The 20,329-nt window shown below is 46.4% G+C and overlaps 1 protein-coding gene and 2 non-coding genes across 7 annotated transcripts in view; 1 reads left to right on the top strand and 2 right to left on the bottom strand.

The window, feature by feature from the left end:
- LOC124556796 (formin-binding protein 1-like) overlaps window positions 1-20,329 on the bottom strand; it is a 358,048-nt gene that overhangs the window by 180,921 nt on the left and 156,798 nt on the right. The gene's annotated exons all lie outside the window — the stretch shown is intronic.
- Window positions 18,711-18,785, bottom strand: Trnat-ugu. Its single transcript has one exon. It is a non-coding gene; the product is annotated as a tRNA-Thr (tRNA).
- On the top strand, window positions 19,029-19,103 carry Trnat-ugu. The gene has a single exon. It is a non-coding gene; the product is annotated as a tRNA-Thr (tRNA).

Here is a 20,329-nt window from a genome sequence, read left to right as displayed (position 1 = left end):
AAACTCTTTAGTGCGTGCCGGCATTGCACTGCGTTTCGCCTCTCCTCCGACGGATGTAGTGGCCGAGTTTTCCTTCCGCTCTGAAAAACAGCCGACGCTTGTGATCTCCAGAGCATGCCTGAACATGTCTACACTGCAGCCTCATGGCTGTCAAATGTGACGCAGAAAGTCAATGGTTAGCGGTAGCTTGTGTTTACACAGGCTGAACACTTGGTGTATTCAACCCTTACAAGGGTGGCCTATTATCTTTCGCACAATTGCGGTACATACTTAGATACAGCTAATGCTGCTCTAGTACCATGCCCTTCTCAAGCGATTTCGAGAAATCTAAGTTCAAAATTTTTAAAAGCCTGCTGAATACAAAACCAGAGCGCCAGCCGCAGAGCAGTCGTGTTACGGGCAACAAGCTCAAGAGGTGCTACAACTCTACCTGTACTGCATTCGACTCTCGTTATTTCCTTTTCTAATCTTCTATTAAACACTTGTACAGATAGAACAAATCACATTTCTTCTTAAAAGAATAATAATAATAATAATAATAATAAGCACCCGTATCATCTAACACAGCCACACATCGATCAAGACGCATCCAACACATGGCTAAGAAAAGGCAATATATACAGTGAGACGGAAGGATTCATGATTGCAATACAGGATCAAACAATAAACACCAGATATTACAGCAAGCATATTATTAAAGATCCCAATACCACAACAGATAAATGCAGACTTTGCAAACAACAAATAGAAACAGTAGATCACATCACAAGCGGATGTACAATACTAGCAAATACAGAATACCCCAGAAGACATGACAATGTAGCAAAAATAATACATCAACAGCTTGCCTTACAACATAAACTTATAAAACAACATGTTCCCACATACAAGTATGCACCACAAAATGTACTGGAGAACGATGAATACAAATTATACTGGAACAGAACCATTATAACAGATAAAACAACACAACATAACAAACCTGACATCATACTCACCAATAAAAAGAAGAAATTAACACAACTAATCGAAATATCCATACCCAATACAACAAATATACAAAAGAAAACAGGAGAAAAAATTGAAAAATACATCCAACTGGATGAGGAAGTCAAGGACATGTGGCATCAGGATAAATTTGACATTATACCAATTATACTATCAACTACAGGAGTCATACCACACAATATCGACCAGTACATCAATGCAATACAGCTACATCCAAACTTATATAGACAACTACAGAAATCTGTAATTATTGACACTTGTTCAATTACCCGAAAGTTCCTAAATGCAATGTAACATATACCGTACAGTTAAAAGGAAGTCACGCTTGATCAAGGTCCGCGTCACCTTCCATTTTTAACCAGACATAACGTCTGAGGCAAGAAAGAAATAATAATAATCATTGTGGTACATTTGTGACGAGAGAGGCATAATAACGAACCGTGATGAAATAAATCTTTATTTGTCAATACATTCCATCTTAAACACAGTATTCATTTTTCAAAACAGGTTGAACCCGGTATAATCTCACTGCGATACGCACATGCACAGCTTACGTTATTATAATTAGGAATCCTAGTCAAATAAAAATTTATTCTGCGATACAATTATGAGCGTATCGCACTTGCAGCCACTCAAGAAATGTTTTCAGAATGAATGGGATAAAGAATGGCAAGCTCATTAGATGATTGAAGGAAAATCCAACTAGACCTGACAACCATGGACTCGGTCTTACACGGAATTTTACAGTTACCATGGCACGGTTGATGTTCAATCACTGCCGGTTATGTACAATGGAGGTGGGGGGAATCAGTACTTAACTCTTTAACGAAAGCAACCAGCATTCTTATTAACTAATGTACGGAAACCACGAAGAAGCCAAAACTTGATGGTCGGGCAGAGATTCGAAGCCCGCTCCTCGCACATGCGGATGCGTGACCTAAACCACGGAGCTACAACAGGTGGACAAAAACACGAAACACCAAAAACACAATACATTACATGTCCAATACGGTGTAACAAAACCGTTGGCAGTGAAAACCGCTTCCACTCGTCTCGGTGTGGATAAATACAGATTCTGTATGGTTTTCAGGGGAAACTCTCCCAGCAAAATTGTGGGAAGTTCAGGTAACGATGATCAATGTGGATTGCAATCACGCGCCCTTCTGTCCAAAGTAGACCATAAATGCTGAATATTATGACATCTGGTGACTGTGGTGGCCATCACTTTGCTAACAAAACCAGTCCTGGATGATGCGGGCTGTTTGTGGAGGGGCCTTGTCGTCTTGCAACACAGCATCGCCATTGGCGAACAGATATTGTACCATGGGATGGACCTGATCAGCCGAAATGCTTACACAATCATTGGCACTAATGTGACTTAGAAGGATAACCGTGAGACCCATGACATACCACGATATGTGTGCCCAAATCGTCACCGAACCCCCGCCGCCATGTTTCACTATTGGGACGTGGATTGGATTGGATTGTTTGGGGGAAGAGACCAAACTGCGAGGTCATCGGTCTCATCGGACTAGGGAAGGAAGTCGGCCGTGCCCTTTCAAAGGAACCATCCCAGCATTTGCCTGGGGCGATTTAGGGAAATCACGGAAAACCTAAATCAGGATGGCCGGACGCGGGATTGAACCGTCGTCCTCCCGAATGCGAGTCCAGTGTGCTACCACTGCGCCACCTCGCTCGGTATTGGGACGTGTACTCGGCCAGTAGATGGAGACAGTATGAAATAAGACTCATCCACCTAAACGACTTTCTTCTATCGCTCCACAGTCCAGGTTTTATGGTTGCGGTTACCACGTTTTTCTGTAACGGGTTTGCATCAATGAGTACTTTTGGAATTTCAACTCTCCCTAGAAATCCCTACCTGTTGAGCTCCCTTCGTGTTGTTCTGGTGCTGACCGGATTCGCGAGTGACTTTGCAGCTGTCGTCTTATTTTTCGTCACAATCCTCTTCAATGACCGTCCGTCTCTATCACTCAACACACACTTTTACCCAAGTTGTGATTTAGCGGTCGATGTTTTTCGCTTTCCTAGTACGCAGTATAATTCTCCCATACTGTGCCTCTTGAAACACCATACACTTTGGCTCCCTTGGTCTCGGAAGCACCCACCACTCGACCGCCAACTTAGCTCCGACATACTGCGCTCAACTATAGAGAACACTGCTCTGATCACAAATGTGACTTGCAACGTATTGAGTACACTACACAGGTATCGTTCGTGGTCAAATACAGGAGCGTAGCCTGCAGGCATGATTAGTACGAGTATCTGCGTTTATATTAAGCATGCATTTATCACGGTGTTCCATATTTTTGTCCAACTTCTGTTCCTCGCCCGTCAAGAGACCTCAGCCTTACAGCTTAATCAGATATTGACAATACGGCTTGTATACCTGATAACGGTGCATAGGCATGTCAAATATAACTGTAGTACACATGCAGCTTGGTCTAATGTAGGAATGCGATTACAGTACGGCGCTGACACATCGGGCGTATGATACGGCTTAGTACAGCCGAGTCTGATCATGTCTGCACGAATGTATGGAGTCATCTCTTTGTCGTATGGGCTTGCCCCAACAACGTTGCTACACATGTCAGCCGAAGTCGCTAACAAATATTAATGTGCTGGTCTTCTGTCCGAAAGGGGGTTTGAGTCACAGGTCGATGGATTTTCGCCGTCAGTACTTAGCTAGCGAATGAAGGAGATGTGAGGAACAATTTACGATCAATAAACTTTTTAGATGCTCGGAGTTAAATTTCAAACCTCAGCGTAATGCCACGCGGCGTGACGCGATCTGATACTTCTGACGTTGATCCGACAGTTGCATGGGGAACTAAGATCAGAAAACTCCTCGGTGCTGTAAGAAAGGATTAGGCTTTACGCTGCTACCACGTCATAAAGAAAAGTACCGACGTCCGCTGTTACTACTCGAGTAAATGACAGCTGAAATATCTGCCAAGCTTTCACAATAAAACAAACAGGACACCTATTCTCTCATTTGTGACAAAATTATGCTGATAATATTCGTACGGTTACTTTTTGTGACTGCATCACGATCGTAAACAGTGACCGTGGAACTGTCTTTTTCCGAAGGGGCCACGAGTGATACTGAAGACTCTTCAATAGGGTATTCACTGACATTTTTGCAGTCATTTTCCATAATCCTACGTGTCGTATAGTAATTACCACACACTTTTCGGATAATATTCTGTCTACAATTTTTTTCGTTAACTTTGGTTAGTTTTTCTGCTTCCCCTCCATCCCTTGCAACTTCATGTAATTACATTTTTCGTTGACAACATCTACGTTTAGGTGTCGTGTTATCACTTTCCTTCTGAAGAAGTCACACGTAAAGACGTCCACGAATAAATTTTCTATTAAATTATCGTTTCTGCTTAAAAATTTATATTGTGAAGTGTTGTTAGAAATATTTTACTGCAAATAAATATAATGAACAAGAATTAAATTAGTGTTAACGTCCACAAGAGCATTATCACGTGAAACAAACTTGTCGCTACATAACAGGTATCCGCATGTCGGGTTGTATTGCGACTGTCTGGCGCATTACACTGGCAAGTTTCGCACGCATCGTCTCCATTCGCTTGGGCACGGGTTTCGTAGAACTAAACCAGACATCATCTGACAACAGAACACGAGGATGTGGACTGCTACTGAAACTGTATTCCGCAGAGAAGTGCTTCCACTACATCGAGCTGCACATGGGCCGGAGACGACATTGGGTATAGCCGAGCACACAGCATCTGAAACGCTAAATTTTAAGTGGCGTGATAGAGAATGACGTAGGTAACACCCACAGAGAAAAAAATACTGCAATTTAGTGTCAAACAAACCAGAGGACTCAAAAAATAAAGTGGCAAATCGTTTATACCTACACTACTGGCCATTAAAATTGCTACACCACTAAGATGACGTGCTACAGACGCGAAATTTAACCGACAGGAAGAAGATGCTGTGATATGTAAATGATTAGCTTTCCAGAGGATTCACACAAGGTTGGCGCCGGTGGCGACACCTACAACGTGCTGACATGAGAAAGTTTCCAACCGATTTCTCATACACAAACAGCAGTTGACCGGCGTTGCCTGGTGAAACGTTCTTGTGATGCCTCGTGTAAGCAGGAGAAATGCGTACCATCACGTTTCAGACTTTGATAAACGTCGGATTGTAGCCTATCGCGATTGTGGTTTATAGTATCGCGACATTGCTGCTCGCGTTGGTACAGATCTAATGACCGTCAACAGAATATGGAATCGGTGGGTTCAGGAGAGTAATACGGAACGCCGTGCTGGATCCCAACGGCTTCGTATCACTAGCAGTCGAGATGACAGGCATCTTATCCGCATGGCTGTAACGGATCGTGCAACCACGTCTCGATCCCTGAGTCAACAGATGGGGAAGTTTGCAAGACAACAACCATCTGCACGAACAGGTCGACGACGTTTGCAGCAGCACGGGCTATCAGCTCGGAGACCATGGCTGCGGTTACCCTTGACGCTGCATCACAGACAGGAGCGCCTGCGATAGTGTACTCGACGACGAACCTGGGTGCACGAATGGCAAAACGTAATTTTTTCGGATGAATCCAGGTTCTGTTTACAGCATCATGACGGTCGTATCCGTGTTTTGCGACATCACGGTGAACGCACATTGGAAGCGTGTATTCGTCATCGCCATACTGGCGTATCACCCGGCGTGATGGTATGGGGTGCCATTAGTCACACATCTCTGTCATCTCTTGTTCGCATTGAACAGTGGACGTTACATTTCAGATGTGTTACGATCCGTGACTCTACCCTTCATTCGATCCCTGCGAAACCCTACATTTCAGCAGAATAATGCACGACCGCGTGTTGCAGGTCGTGTACGGGCCTTTCTGGATACAGTAAATGTTCGACTGCCGCCGTGGCCAGTACATTCCCCAGATCTCTCACCAACTGAAAACGTCTGGTCAATGGTGGCCGAGCAACTGGCTCGTCACAATACGCCAGTCACTACACTTGATGAACTGTGGTATAGTGTTGAAGCTGAATGGGCAGCTGCACCTGTACACGCCATCCAAGCTCTGTTTGACTAAATGCCCAGGTGTATCAAGGCAGTTATTACGGCCAGAGGAGGTTGTTCTGGGTACTGATTTCTTAACATCTATGCACCCAAATTGCGTGAAAATGGAATCACATGTCAGTTCTAGTATAATATATTTGTCCAATGAATACCTGTTTATCATCTGCATTTCTTATTGGTGTAGTAATTTTCATGTCCAGTAGTGTATATAAACTACGTATTCATGAAAGGTATTTTTAATAGAGGCGAGTGGTTCAGGGAAAGAGACTTAATATCTCCAAAAATTTCCTGGTACTTGACGTCTGCTCTGATGACTACCTGCCACGATTTAAATGGGGTAGAACTCTGAACAATTTCTTTAATCATCACCGGGACAGAGTTCTACGGATGTTTCGAAGCTAGACTAGTTCCTCCATTCACGTTACAGTCGGCGGACCACGGAACCGTCGCCACTGTGCCCACCGAACGCCGACGTACGACTTCCGCTAATCGGCATGGCGTCATGTCTGCCGACGGGCCAACTACACCGGAGACATGCAGAGCTGCAGGCTGCGGAACGAATGAGCGAGTGAGAAGCGGCGTGACGCGTGCCGCGGCAGGAGGTTTGGGCGGCGAGCCGCGGCGCGGCGCTGCGCGGCACACTTCGCCGTCTTGACACGGATCGGCCGCAACGGTACACGGACCGAGCGACCCGGGGCGCATCCTCAGGAATTCTTGCCCGCCGCAATTACTCGCGACTGGCGACCGGCGAACGGGGGCCTCGCCTGTCAGCCGCGTGGCGACGCCGCTCCATGGAGCTGTGCTGTGCTTCTCCACACGTTATCCGAGCTCTGCTCAACATCTCCACTGGCAACAGCTTACGCGGTGTGACCTTGGAAGGTGACGGAGCAGACGAGAGATACTGCTGAACAGTATCTGACCATCGCCTCATTATTTCGCATTTTTGCAAAATCTACATCAACGTACATAAACTATCTGATCAAAAATATCCGGACACCCCTATGTAATGAGGAATTCACCACTACATGCCACGAGAGGCGGACCCGCCAGTAGACGGGGATACTGTTTTGTTAGTAGAGAAGCAGTAACAGCAATGGGACGGCCACGAGAGCTCAGCGTGGGCTAGTCACTGGATTTTACCTGCGTAACAGATACATCAAGGACATTTCGACCCTTCTAAAGCTGCCGAAGTCGACTGTTGGTCATGTTCCTGTCAAGTGGAAAAGCGAAGGGACAACCACAGCTAAATCTAGACCAGGCAGACCTGTTGTACTGACGGAGAGGAACCGCCGAGCACTGTGGACGGTGGCTGTAAAAAATCGCGTGGAATCGGCGGAAGGAATCACTCTTGAGTTCCAAAGTCCTACCAGCGGTCCAGCTAGCACAACTACTGTTCGTAGGGAGTTAAAAGGATTGAGGCGCAATGGTCGGGCAGCTTCTCATAAGCCACACATTTCTGTAGTCAGTGGTAAGCGACGCTTAAGGTGGTGTAAAGAGTGATGCCACTGGACCGTGGAGGACTGGAAATGAGTGATTTTGAGCGATGAATAACGCAACAACTGCGGCAATCCCATGAAAGAGTTTTGGTTTGACGAACACCTTTAGAAAGTTACCTGCCATCATGCGTAGAGTCAATAGTGAAGTACAGATGAGGTGGTGTTACAGTAGGGTGTGGTCCCCTTACTGCGGTTCAGACAAGACTGAATGCCGAAAGATAAGGACACCTTTTACAGCATTGTGTGTACTGCGTACATTAAATAACCAATTTAGAAACGATGGCTGACTGCAATGGAATGTTCTTTGTCGTCTGTCATCCACGTTTCCGAAACGCGATATCACACTCGCGGCCGCGACGAGAATCCACACGCTTTTGGCGATGTGCGGTGCGCGAGGCAAGTGATACGAATTATTATTCCGCGGATTTAATCGGAAACTTTTTTGCCGATCTGAATTAATTATCTTCTATGCCCTACTATCCAGATTTAATCGGAAACTTTTTTTGCCGATCCGGATTAATTATCTACTATGCCACACTATCCAGTCAGATAAAGGTCGCCAGCCTCGCTTTGACCGCGAGACAGGGTTATATTCGTACATATATCAACTCCACAATCAATAATTTAAAGCCATGTTACTATCTAAACACTTTCAGGTACGGTTCCTAATGGACTGTGCGGCTGGTCCCGGCGGAGTTTCGAGTCCTCCCTCGGGCATGTGTGTGTGTGTGTGTGTGTGTGTGTGTGTGTGTGTGTGTGTGTGTGTGTGTGTGTTTGTCCTTAGGCTATTTAGGTTAAGTAGTGTGTAAGCCTGGGACTGATGAAAATGGTTCAAATGGCTCTGAGCACTATGGGACTTAACATCTGTGGCCATCAGTCCCCTAGAACTTAGAACTACTTAAACCTAACTAACCTAAGGACATCACACACATCCATGCGCGAGGCAGCATTCGAACCTGCGACCGTAGCAGTCGCGCGGTTCCGGACTGAGCGCCTTAACCGCGAGACCACCGCGGCCGGCGGGACTGATGACCTTAGCAGTTAAGTCCCCTAAGATTTCAAACACATCTGAACATTTTTTAAGGTTCCTAGATCCGACCACTGGATTGGAAAAATTCATGGCTAACAGTTCAGTAAATTAGCGTCAACTATGAGCAACGGCCTTTGATAATTACCCTAGCAATCAGATGGAAAGACATTTCAATGTTGACATCAGTCTTAGATTTGCACAAAAAAGTTACATTTACTGACCACAATTTACACTGGCCAGTTTCGTCTCCTTTGCTAAATCCGAAACACCCAAGCTACCTACTGGCTCCAAGTTTCCTCTGAGCTCTTAACTCACTCTCAGTACCCACAGCAAAAGACAGGAAAATACCTAAGCGGTAATCGACGCCCGCGCACAGCAATGAACTTTCGAATATTTTGTCGGCTTTCCGCACCAGAAATGTAACTCCTTTGACTACAGACGGTCCCTCACTCCGGAACTCCGACTGAATTTGTTTTGGTTTGCTTTAGGGCGCAAAAAAACTGGGGTCATACGCGCCCAAGTCCAAACTATAGAACACGAACACAGAGAGAAGTTAAAGAACTATGCGTCAGTAGCAAATGACAGAATAGAAGACAGCTAAAAACAGACACGTGGAAAAAGGGCTAAAAAAGACATCATACAGAACCGGAGGTCAAAAACTAAAAATTAAATGGCCTTCGCCATATTGCTTTGGCGGATAAAAAGTAAGACGCGGTCCACAGCCCGCACGTCATTTGCTAAAACGGCCGATAACGCAGACAGCAAACCCAAACGGGAACGTAAAAGGTTAAAAAAAATGGACATTCCATAAGGAAGTGGCGGACAGTTAAAACTTGAGTGCAATGTGGATTAAGTGATGGGGTAGCGCCACTTAGCAAATAACGATGGCTAAAAAGGCAGTGCCCAACACGCAGCCGAATTAAAATGACCTCTTCCCGGCGGGAGGGCTGAGAGAATCGGGCCACCATATCACACAGGCATTAATCATACGTTCCATCATCTTGCATGCTCAAATGGTAAGAGATGGAGCGGTAGCTAGAAGGAAGGTGTTTGTCCTTACCGGGCTTAGGTATGGGTATGACGATGGCTTTACGCCAGCGTCCGGGAAATGTACCCTCTGCCCAGATGCGGTTGTGCGTGTTAAGTAGAATCTGCTTGCCCGCAAGCACTTTGAATGTGGATGGCGTCCGGCCTTGGGGCGGAAGATCGGAATGAACTGAGAGCATGATCAAGCTCGCTCATAGTAAAGGCAGCATTGTAGCACTCACAATTCGGAGAAGAAAAGGGTATCACCCGAGCCGCCTCCGCTCGTTTCCGATGGAGGAAGGCAGTGCGGTAGTAGGAAGAGCTCGAAACTTCCGCAAAATGGTGGCCCAAGTTCTTGGAGATAGCAGTAGGGTCCACGATAACATCGTCTGCGACTGTGAGGCCGGAAATGGGGGAATGGATCCTGGTCCCAGAGAGCCGTCGGAAGTTGGCCCACACGTCAGAGGAGAGGGTGGAACTGTTAAAAGAACTAGTGAATGAAATCCAGCTAGCCCACTTGCTATCCCGAAGAACGCGACGACACTTTGCACGCATGTGTTTATGATGAATGCAGTTTGCCATCGTAGGATGACGGTTAAAAACGCGGAGAGCACCTCTCCGTGCGAGAATTATATCGCGGCATGCCTCAGTCCGCCAAGGGACTGGGGCACGATGTGGTAAAGAGGAAGTGCGAGGAATGGAACGTTCTGCAGCACTAAGGATAACGTTGGTGAGAAAGTCCATCTGGTCATCACAACTGGGGAAATCTTTTTCTTGGAAGGCCGCCAGCGAGGGGTAAAGCTGCCAGTCAGCCTTACTAAGCTGCCATTTGGGCGTGCACGCGGATGGGGTAGGAGTCAGCAAACGGAGAGCACACAGGAAATGGTCGCTCGAGTAAGTGTCAGAAAGAATAGACCACAAGACGATGGGCAAGCTGGGCAGTGCAGAAGGATAGGTCCAAATGGTAACTGGTGCGAGGTGTCGGATAGGAACGTGGGTGCTCCAGTGCTAAGGCAGAAGAGCTTAAGAAGGTCAGCAAGATGGCACCTCCTGACAGGTCCTGGGAAAACCCCCAAAGGGGATGATGCGCATTAAAGTCACCTAGTAGAAAAATGGGAGAGATAGCTGTCAAATAAGCTGAAGGAAGTCTGCCCTGGTGATGGAGGTACATAAATGGTACAGAGGAAAATAGTCAGGCGGTGAAGGAAAAGGCGTACTGCAACAGTTTGAAGACGGGTAGTCAGGGAGATAGGTTGACTATGAAGGTCATTCCGTATGAGCAACAAGACTCCCCCATGAGATGGAATGCCGACCTCAGGGGGAAGATCAAAACGAATCGGTAAGTAATGTGAAAGCTCTAACGAGCGTGAGGGCGCAATTTCGTTTCCTGAAGGCAGAGTAAAGGGGGATGCTGCGATGCTAAAAGCAGCCGTAAATCCTCTTTGTGGGACCAAGGCCACGAACGTTACATCGGAGGACAGTCATTAGGAGGAAGAGATGTAGGGGTGTCAACTCGGCGGCCGCCGAGTGACAGCCGGTGCAAAGTCGCTACTACAGAGCACAGAAGCAAGGGGATCCTGCTCCATGGGGTCCACATAAGTATCGGGTTGCTTTTGCGGTCGCTCCGTGGAGTCCAACGCTAAAAAACAGTTGGAGGTGCGCACCGGCGAGACAGAGGCCGACCGGGCTAAGGTATTACGTGGCGACACCGTCGACAGGATCTTCGAGTTGGCGAAGGGAAAGACCGTTTGCCTTTGGTGGACTTCTTAGAGCCTTTCCGGTGAGAGGAAGACTCGAGTGTTGTTTGGCTGGAGGGATGGAGGAAATCTTATTCACGGGATTACTCCTCCTGTCCTTTCCTGCCTACTGGTTGTGTAGCTGGTGGCTTCGCCCCTTGAGGCGAGAGTTTGAAGGGTTGTTACACAGCGGGACGGGGGGATGGCGATGCTACCTTGACACTGGGGATTTCACAACCTCAGAGCTGAATTTGAGGTCGCATGTCTATGTGGCCATGTCCTTCATGGAGCGAGGGGTAACAAGAACTGAACTATAGGTGCCAGACGGGAGAACACAGGGTTTGCAACTAGCCAGTAACTTGCGAGCTACTGGGTAAGGCACTTTTTCCTTTACCCCAATCTCTTGGACAGCCCGCTCACCAAGATACACGGGACAATCCCGAGAGGAAGCGGCATGGCCGCCATTGCAGTTGATACAGCAGGGAGAAGGAGGCGGACAATCGCTCTCTTGAACATCCCTACCCAAATTACACATTTTGCTGGGTGTCGACAAGACTTTCTGGTGTGGTTGAAACGATGACACTGGTAGCAGCGCTTTGGGATGGGAATTTACGGCCGAACTGTGATAATTTCATAACCTGCTTTCACATCTGGGATGGAAGCACCATCCAATCTAAGGTGATAAAGAGAGTGCGGGTGGGCACTAAGGAGGAATCTACCTTTTTCATTACATGATGGACGGCAATGACATCCTGATCAGAGAGGTAAGATTGGATTTCGGCTTCGGTTAGATCGATGAGCAGCCTGGTGTAAATTACACCACAGGAAGAATTCAAAGTTCAAAAAATGGTTCAAATGGCTCTGAGCACTATGGGACTTAACTTCTGAGGTCATCAGTCCCCTAGAACTTAGAACTAGTTAAACCTAACTAACCTAAGGACATCACAAACACCCATGCCCGAGGCAGGATTCGAACCTGCGAGCGTAGCGGTAGCGCGGTTCCAGACTGTAGCGCCTAGAACCGTACGGCCATTCCGGCTGGCTAATTCAAAGTTCGATGGGCCTCGACACGAACAGGGTAATCATAGAGAAGCGAGGCAGTAAGCAGTAGTTGTGCTTGAGAATCATAAGTGGTCTCCAAAGTCGAAGTGTCATTCCGTAAACGAGAGTAGGATTTCACAGGGCCGGCAATTACATCAACACCTTTCTGAATAATAAACCAATTTACCGTGGCGAAGGACTGACTGTCTTGAGTACGTGAGACCACAACGAACCGTCGTGCAGCGGGAAGGGTTTTTGAATCATCACTAAGTTTATGTTTTGTAGTCGCTGAGTGTGAAGATAATTGACTCATCGCGAGGAAATCCCCCATGACTGCCAGCGTCTCCGATGGCGCGCTCCTTCCAACTGGGGGTCACACTTCCCGAACAACTGACGGCGGGATCAGTCGGCAATTTGGGAAGGTTACAGCTCATGCAATCACCCCTCCCTGGGCCTGGCCTGCACCAGGGGTTACGTGCAAACCCTACCTGTCGATCCAGGGCTATGAATTACGCGTTACGCAGTCACCTGTTACGCGTCAGACGCGTGGGCCGGCCTTCAGGAGGGCACAGGGAGGAAGAAGAAAAAGAGGATCCTCAAAGCTCATGCAATCACCCCTCCCTGGGCCTGGCCTGCACCAGGGGTTACGTGCAAACCCCACCTGTCGATCCAGACGAAAGGAGAAGGGAAGTAAAGAAAGGAAAAGCGAGTGAAAAACAAAGGTAAGACTGTTCTAACGTCAGCGACAGAATGCAGAACATTGCCGGAAACATCCCAGACCTGTTCCCCAAGGGAGGGGAAAAAGAATAGCAAGAGGACAGACATGCAGCACGGAAGGGAAAAATGCTGCCAATGCTGGGGCCCCGTGGTTGCCAAGCGCGAACCCGCCAAAGAGTGGTGAGCCCCCTGGGGGGACTCAGATTGATGCCTACGTTAAAACACGAACTCCGCCCCACAGCGCTCATGACATGACACCCTACGAGAGCTGAAGACCGGCTACTCGATTTCGTGAGCTCCCCATCGCCCCATGAAACTGTTTAATATATTAGCCTTTCAGCCAATGAGGAAACAGGTGCAGAACGTAGGCACTGTCATTGGCCATTCTCCTGTCCCTACTTATAGTGCTCCCGTAACGTGCTGCCCTCTGATAGAACATTTAGAACCCTTTCCGCGACGGCCGTCATGTGGAAATTTCTCGCCCTATAAAACCAATCATTTAAAAGGATGGGGAAGATCCAGCCCATCCTCTTCAAGTCGAACAAAACCTTTCCTACAGCTGCTGGAAGCTAGCTGAGGCGACTACCATTCCGAAACAGGCTTGGAAATGATATGTTTCGGTATCAGCATCACATTGCACCCTACCATAAAGGAACATCTGCGAGACAATGGTAATTCGTAATTCGGAATAACACAGGCACTGCAATATCTTATTTATTTGTCGACACCGGCAAGAGACTTTCAAGTAAAATGTCTCCCCTGTACGGGAATTCACGAGGATTGACTGAAAATTAATGCCTCTACCTTCGTAACTCTTAACACTTGGCAGCATTCGTATGCGGCATGTACTGGCTTGTTCCGTAGACTCTTCTCTACAGCTCCAGTTGGCGGGAAGCCTTAGCATTGAACGGTTGTGTTGTTACAGTGTTCAGTATGGAACCCTGCGCAGACGGTCGGTCAATGCGATTTATGCAAAATGTAGTCACTGAATTCTTGACAGCAGAAGGTGCCACCCCAAAGGAGATTCATCAGAGAACGAAAGTAGTTTATGGTGATTGTGTTGATGTGAGTACTGTGCGTCGTTGGACGAGTAAGTTTAAAGATGTTGAGGCGGAAACATCTGACCTGCGTGACAAACAAAGAGTTGGACGTCCTGTGACAGCAAGCACCGAGTTTCACAAGCAAAATGTTGACGGACTGATTCAGGACGATCGTCGTATCACTCGTAGAGAAATTGCAAGCACAATCGGCATTTCACAAGAAGTTTGCTTTCGGTAGATGTGTGCACGATGGGTACCCCGGGTGCTGACTTCTGAAAGCGCACAGACTTTAAATTTGCCAGGAACTCTTCTCGCGTTACGAGAGTGAAGATGACGCCTTTCTCCATTCAATAGTGACAGGAGAAGAAACGTGGGTACACCATTACGACCCAGAGACGAAACGTCAGTCTATGGAATATCGACGCAGAGACTCGTCCCAGAAAAGGAATAATCATGGCCACAGTGTTCTGGGACGCAGATTGTGTTATCCATGTTGATTTCCTTGATCGTGGAACAACAATAAACTCAGAGCGTTACATCACAGCGCTGTGAACTCTGAAACGACGGGTAAAAGGGACTGAGAGGAAAAGGGAAATGTTTTCCTGCAGCATGATAATGCCAAACCACACATTTCACGTGCCACTACAGCAGAACTTCAGAGGCTGAATCCCACCACCGTACGGAATCCCCCATACAGTCCAGATTTAGCACCGTCTGACTTCCATCTGTTACCGATAATGAAAGACGATCTGCGGGGACATCATTATGCTTCTGATTAAGACGTTGCGAGAACTGTGAGACTGTGTTTGCGGAAAAAGAGTGTCGACTTCTTCCGTGACTGCTTCTGAAAACTTTATCATCGTTGGTAGAAATGTATCCAATTGGCTGGTGATTATGTCGAAAAGTGAATATTGGTAATTAAAGACCACATTGTAAGGATTATTTCTGCGTTTGATTTATTAAAATATTCTCGGCCAACCCAATTAATGAAGGTGGAGGCATTACTTTTCATTCAACCCTCGTACATAATCAATGTACGAGTAGAGGTTGTAGACTCATACTTGACGACGTATGGAAGTTTGGGTCTGGCCGTGAATCGTGTTCGAATAGCCAGGTGGCAAGGTGACCGCACGCGATAAGCGGGAAACCCTGTTTCCACTTCCGGTCCGGCACAAATTTTCATTGTTGTCATTCCACTATACAGTATATGTTTGTCCATATTCGCAACTGCGAATACATTTCATGTGTCTCTAAGCTGGTTCGATGTCTTCCTGTAATTCAACCTGGTGATAGCCCAAAACACTCTAGCCTATTAATTTTGTTTTCACTTTACCCATTCGAAATGGTTCGTGAAAAACGAGTTACAGAATAAAAGGAAACTTTGCATCGACGAAGACAGTATTGTATAACGCCAACTGAAGGTGAATGAAAGCCGAAGCATGTCTCGCCATAAGCAAAGCTACACAGTCCGCTCAAAAAATTCCGAGACTGATTTCATCCCTGACGTATAAGCGAGATCCAGCGCAGTAACTACGGTGGCAGTCAGTTGAAAGCAGGCAGTGTCAAGTAGTGGGCATGCGACCGCACAGTGTCTGTGTTGTGCCAGAAATCGCAGTGACACTATATCTCTAAATCAAGAGTTCGAGACATTATCTAGAATGTTTTGAAGAAGAGAAAAGTGTGTGTAAAGTATGTTGAGGAGTCATCATGTGGGGAACAAAGTCAAAGCGGACGCCTGCAGCGACTTTATCCAAATGAAAAGCTTACGACAAGCAGTTTCTGGAAAAAAATCAACACGGATGAAACGACTTGATGTTATCAATCTATCACAAAACGACAAAGTGCAGAAATTCACATGAAGGATTAACGCTTTGACGACATAACAGACATTCAAGTCAATGTGACGCGCGAGTTGTACAACATCCCAAAGAAGGCCTTCCTGACAGTTTCACAAGGTTGTATGGACGTTCTGTACGTTGTGCTCAAGTGGGGAATATCTTATACACTTGAAGCATTAAATGGACTATATTAACTTCTCTCTATTTTTATTACTCGAGTCTCAACGTATCTCTAAACTTTTTGGACTGGCGGGGGTGTACAAAAAGTGACCGGTTGCTGCATTTTTTCAACTGACTCAAGCAGAATTCAAGAATGCGTCACACAAGCATTCTGTACAATGTCTCTTTTTAGACGTGCGTTACACTTTCCCATAACTCTCCCAGTAAACCACAGTTGATCATTCGCTTTCTCTGCAAGTGGTTCCATTTCAGTCCCTTTGCGACACATCACACGTATATGATTAATCTATGTGATTTAGTCCCACAGCATACCATTAATACTGTCTTCATACATTGCAGGAATGTTTCTTCTACCCATCCACGTTAACTTAGGTTTATCTACATTTAAAGCAAGCTGTCACTTGTCGCTCAAAAAGAAGTCCAAGTCACCGCGAATCCCCCAACAGTCAGTCAACAACCATATTTCCCTATACACGACTGTGTAATCAACTAACAATCTCACATTGTTGCCCACGCCATCGTGTATGTACACGAACGAGATGGGTGGTCCTATCACAACTCCCTGGGTCACTCCAGACGTTACTTTGTTTCTGATAAAATAAACTGGTATGGCATGATTGGCTGGGAGTTCCTCAGGAGGGATGCTCTACCGCCAATTGGCAAGTGACTTGAGCTCTCTTAACAGCGGAAAGGGAACCTATAGTTTAACGTGGAGTCTGAACAACGTGTCGTTCCTGGCATATCTTCGCATTACTGACGAGGGAAACTCCCCATCTCACCCCCTCAGATTTATTGTTAAGATACCCCAGTGGATAGCCAGTGAAAAACTGAACACAGATCAAGCATGAAAACGGGAAGAACGCGTACTGAACTGTGGAAAAAGAAGCAAAATAGAAACTAGAGACAGAGAACGCTCCAAGCTAAAGATGAGCAACATCGAGCGATTTAAAAGCAGCACGGCGTCATGGTTGTTTGGTTATGATGTTAAACTACAAAGCGGCAGTTTCGTGTTCAAATCTCTATCGTCCCACCCTCTCTTTTTTTTTCCACTAAATTATAAACTGTCCGTGCGGCCATTGACGTGGCTACGTACGTCTTACCCCTTGGTGTTGCACACGAACGTTGCACTACGACACAGACATAAATTCGAATACAGCGAACAGATACGTAAATGACCGGACGGACAGTTCATAATTTTGTGAAAAAAAGGGGCACGAGGGAGATTTAAATACGGACGTCCCCCGTCGCAATCCAATACCGTGACCACATAACCACGACGCCGTGTCTATTCAAATTCGCTGGATGATGCAGATCTTCAGCTTTGACTTTTCACTTTTTCTATTTTGCTTCTTTTTTCACAGTTCAGTACATCATCTTCCTGTTTTCAGGCTTGATCTATGTTCAGTTTTTGATGGGCTATCTACTTAGCCAGTTTACCATTTAATCTGATGGGGATGCGATGAAGAGTTTTCCTTGTGGGATGAGAAGTCAAGCCCGTTACCACTTTTTTCGATCTGTTTCTTCGTCGTTCTTTCGCCAGTGGTTCTGTGCAGATTTCACATGATTTCTTTCAAATTCCATCGATGAGAGCACCATTTTTTTTATTACAAAGGTGGCCGGTCCCCTGGCCGAACAAGCTGATTTCCTGTACCGGTCATTAGACCATCAACCTGATGAACACTCACCTTCTAAGACAAAGTACTAGGTTCCAGTACTCAAACAGTCTTTCATTCAATCAGATATAAAACCCATGACACCAGTAACAATACGTTTTCACAAGAAACTCCCTAGTGCAGGGGAAACCAGATACCAGTTACGACTACCGACACAGCATCTATCCATACGAACTGCAAAACGTTGCAAGTTGGCGACGGCATTTTTAATACTGATAATAAAACTAACAAGTAATCAGAATGGTTGACAGAGTTTAGAACCTCACGACTCTAAATTTATATCAACAAGGGAGTTCAACTCCCCAGATAAAGAAAAGCATACCATTATAAATACCTCGAAGTGTAACCGCATTACTAAGCAGAAACTATGTCGATAAAAAACATTCATTTCATTACATAGGACTTCCTACGTTCAGTATCAAACGATTTCTTGAAGACAAGCTACGAAACGTAACTCTGGAAGGTACTAGCGCAATTAAGAGATTATATGATTACAAAATGTTTCGTGGAATTGTCATTCTGACACAGGCTCTTGACGGAAATTATGAATTAGTTCATGTCTGAATTACGTTTGGTCAGACATATGATAGAATTTTGTTAAGTAAAGGTTTTGAAGTGCTGCCTTCTGCGTATATCGTGGTGCGGGCATGAATACGTTCATGTAAAATATCTCCCATTCCATCCGGCCGAGTGGTGCAACAACCGTATAAAGATTATTCTTGGATAAAAGTATTTCGTAACCAAGACTGTTTTGAAATGATAATTAAATGGACACCCTAGCTGCAAGCAGGCGTTGATACACTTCATTGGGGACATGTTGAAAATGTGTGCCCCGACCGGGACTCGAACCCGGGACCTCCTGCTTACATGGCAGACGCTCTATCCATCTGAGCCACCGCGGGAACAGATACTACCGTCATATATAGTTAAAAATGTGGGTTCCCGGCCTTTGACCTTCCTGTGCGAACGCACACGCTATTCCCGAACTCGTACGGGACTTGGTAGATTAATCTGCCACGAGTAATGAGTATGATGGGCAAACATCTATTAGGCGCACTACGAATGTAGTGTTGTGGACATGTTGGGAATGTGGATCTCACGGGGAGCGTGCAAGGGATAAGTCCCTGCAGACGCACTATCCTCTGTGCCCGCGGTGGCTCAGATGGATAGAGCGTCTGCCATGTAAGCAGGAGGTCCCGGGTTCGAGTCCCGGTCGGGGCACACATTTTCAACATGTCCCCAATGAAGTGTATCATCGCCTGCTTGCAGCTAGGGTGTCCATTTAATTATCATTTCATTTCTAGCAAAGCTGCATGGTCATTGACGGTAACTGTTCTTTTGGGAACAGATACTACCGTCATATATAGTTCAAGACTGTTTTATTCAGGACTTCATTTATGTATGTACTGAGTACTCTGCGTTGCCTGGGTATGTATTTATTCTAATTCTATTAGTCCATCTCCTCCTTCCCCCTCTTTCTACTCACCACCCAAGCCGAGCACACACTGTCCGCCTTCTCCCACAATCTTTATCCACATGCTTTCCCCCCCCCCCCCCCCTCCTTCTCCTGCTTGCCTGCCTGCCTCCCTCCCTCCCTCACCCCCCCCCCCCCCCCCCGCCGTACGTGTGTGTGTGGTTAGCACGTCTGACTGCCGTGCAGCGGGCCCGGGTTTCATACCAGGCCAGGCCGGAGGTTTTCTCCGCTCGAGGACTGGTTGTTATGTTGTCCTTATCATTTCATCATCATCATCATCATCAAGACTTGCAACTCGGCGGCCGAACTTCCTCTGGTGGGGACTCTCGGTCGCCAATGCCATACGATCATCTCATTTTTCTTCTCCTTCCCCTGTCTGTCCGTGACCTCCTCCCCCTCCCCCACTCTCCACTTTATCAGCCCAATCCCACTAAGAGGGTGCTGGTTCTTACCACCACAGTATTTCTTTCCAGGTCATAACTAATACACAGGGTGTACAACTTTGCTTCCGCCGTTTGCCGATAAGTGGCGACAACGGTAGGTAGCGGTCGAAAAAACAGATCGCAGATGTCAGGTAGTTAGCTAGGACCTCAGTCAACATAACCTCATTCAAACAGTAGTTTGTTTCTGCATCATAAAGTTGCTCTTAATCGAAAATGTCAATTTACGAGCCTAATTCTCGTCATTTGCGGGAGGTGTTACTGTTTTGTTTCAGTAAGAAGAAAACAGCGGCTGAGTCTCATCGAATGCTCTTAAGTACGCATGGTAAGGACGCTATTAGTGAAAGAACGTGTCGCGAGTGGTTTCAACGCTTCAAGAACGGCGACTTTAACTTCATAGACCGGCACAGTGGAGGAAGCGAGAATGTTTTCGAACATGAAGAATTGGAGACATTGCTGAGTGAAGACTCGCATCAAACTCAAGAAGAATTGGCACGATTAGTGAAGGTGACACAGCAAGCCATTTCAAAACG

Source organism: Schistocerca americana, chromosome X (genome assembly GCF_021461395.2).
Source record: "Schistocerca americana isolate TAMUIC-IGC-003095 chromosome X, iqSchAmer2.1, whole genome shotgun sequence".
Taxonomy (NCBI): Eukaryota; Metazoa; Arthropoda; class Insecta; order Orthoptera; family Acrididae; genus Schistocerca; species Schistocerca americana.
Note: the sequence above shows the minus strand (reverse complement) of the source record. Positions and strands in the feature narration are given on the sequence as shown.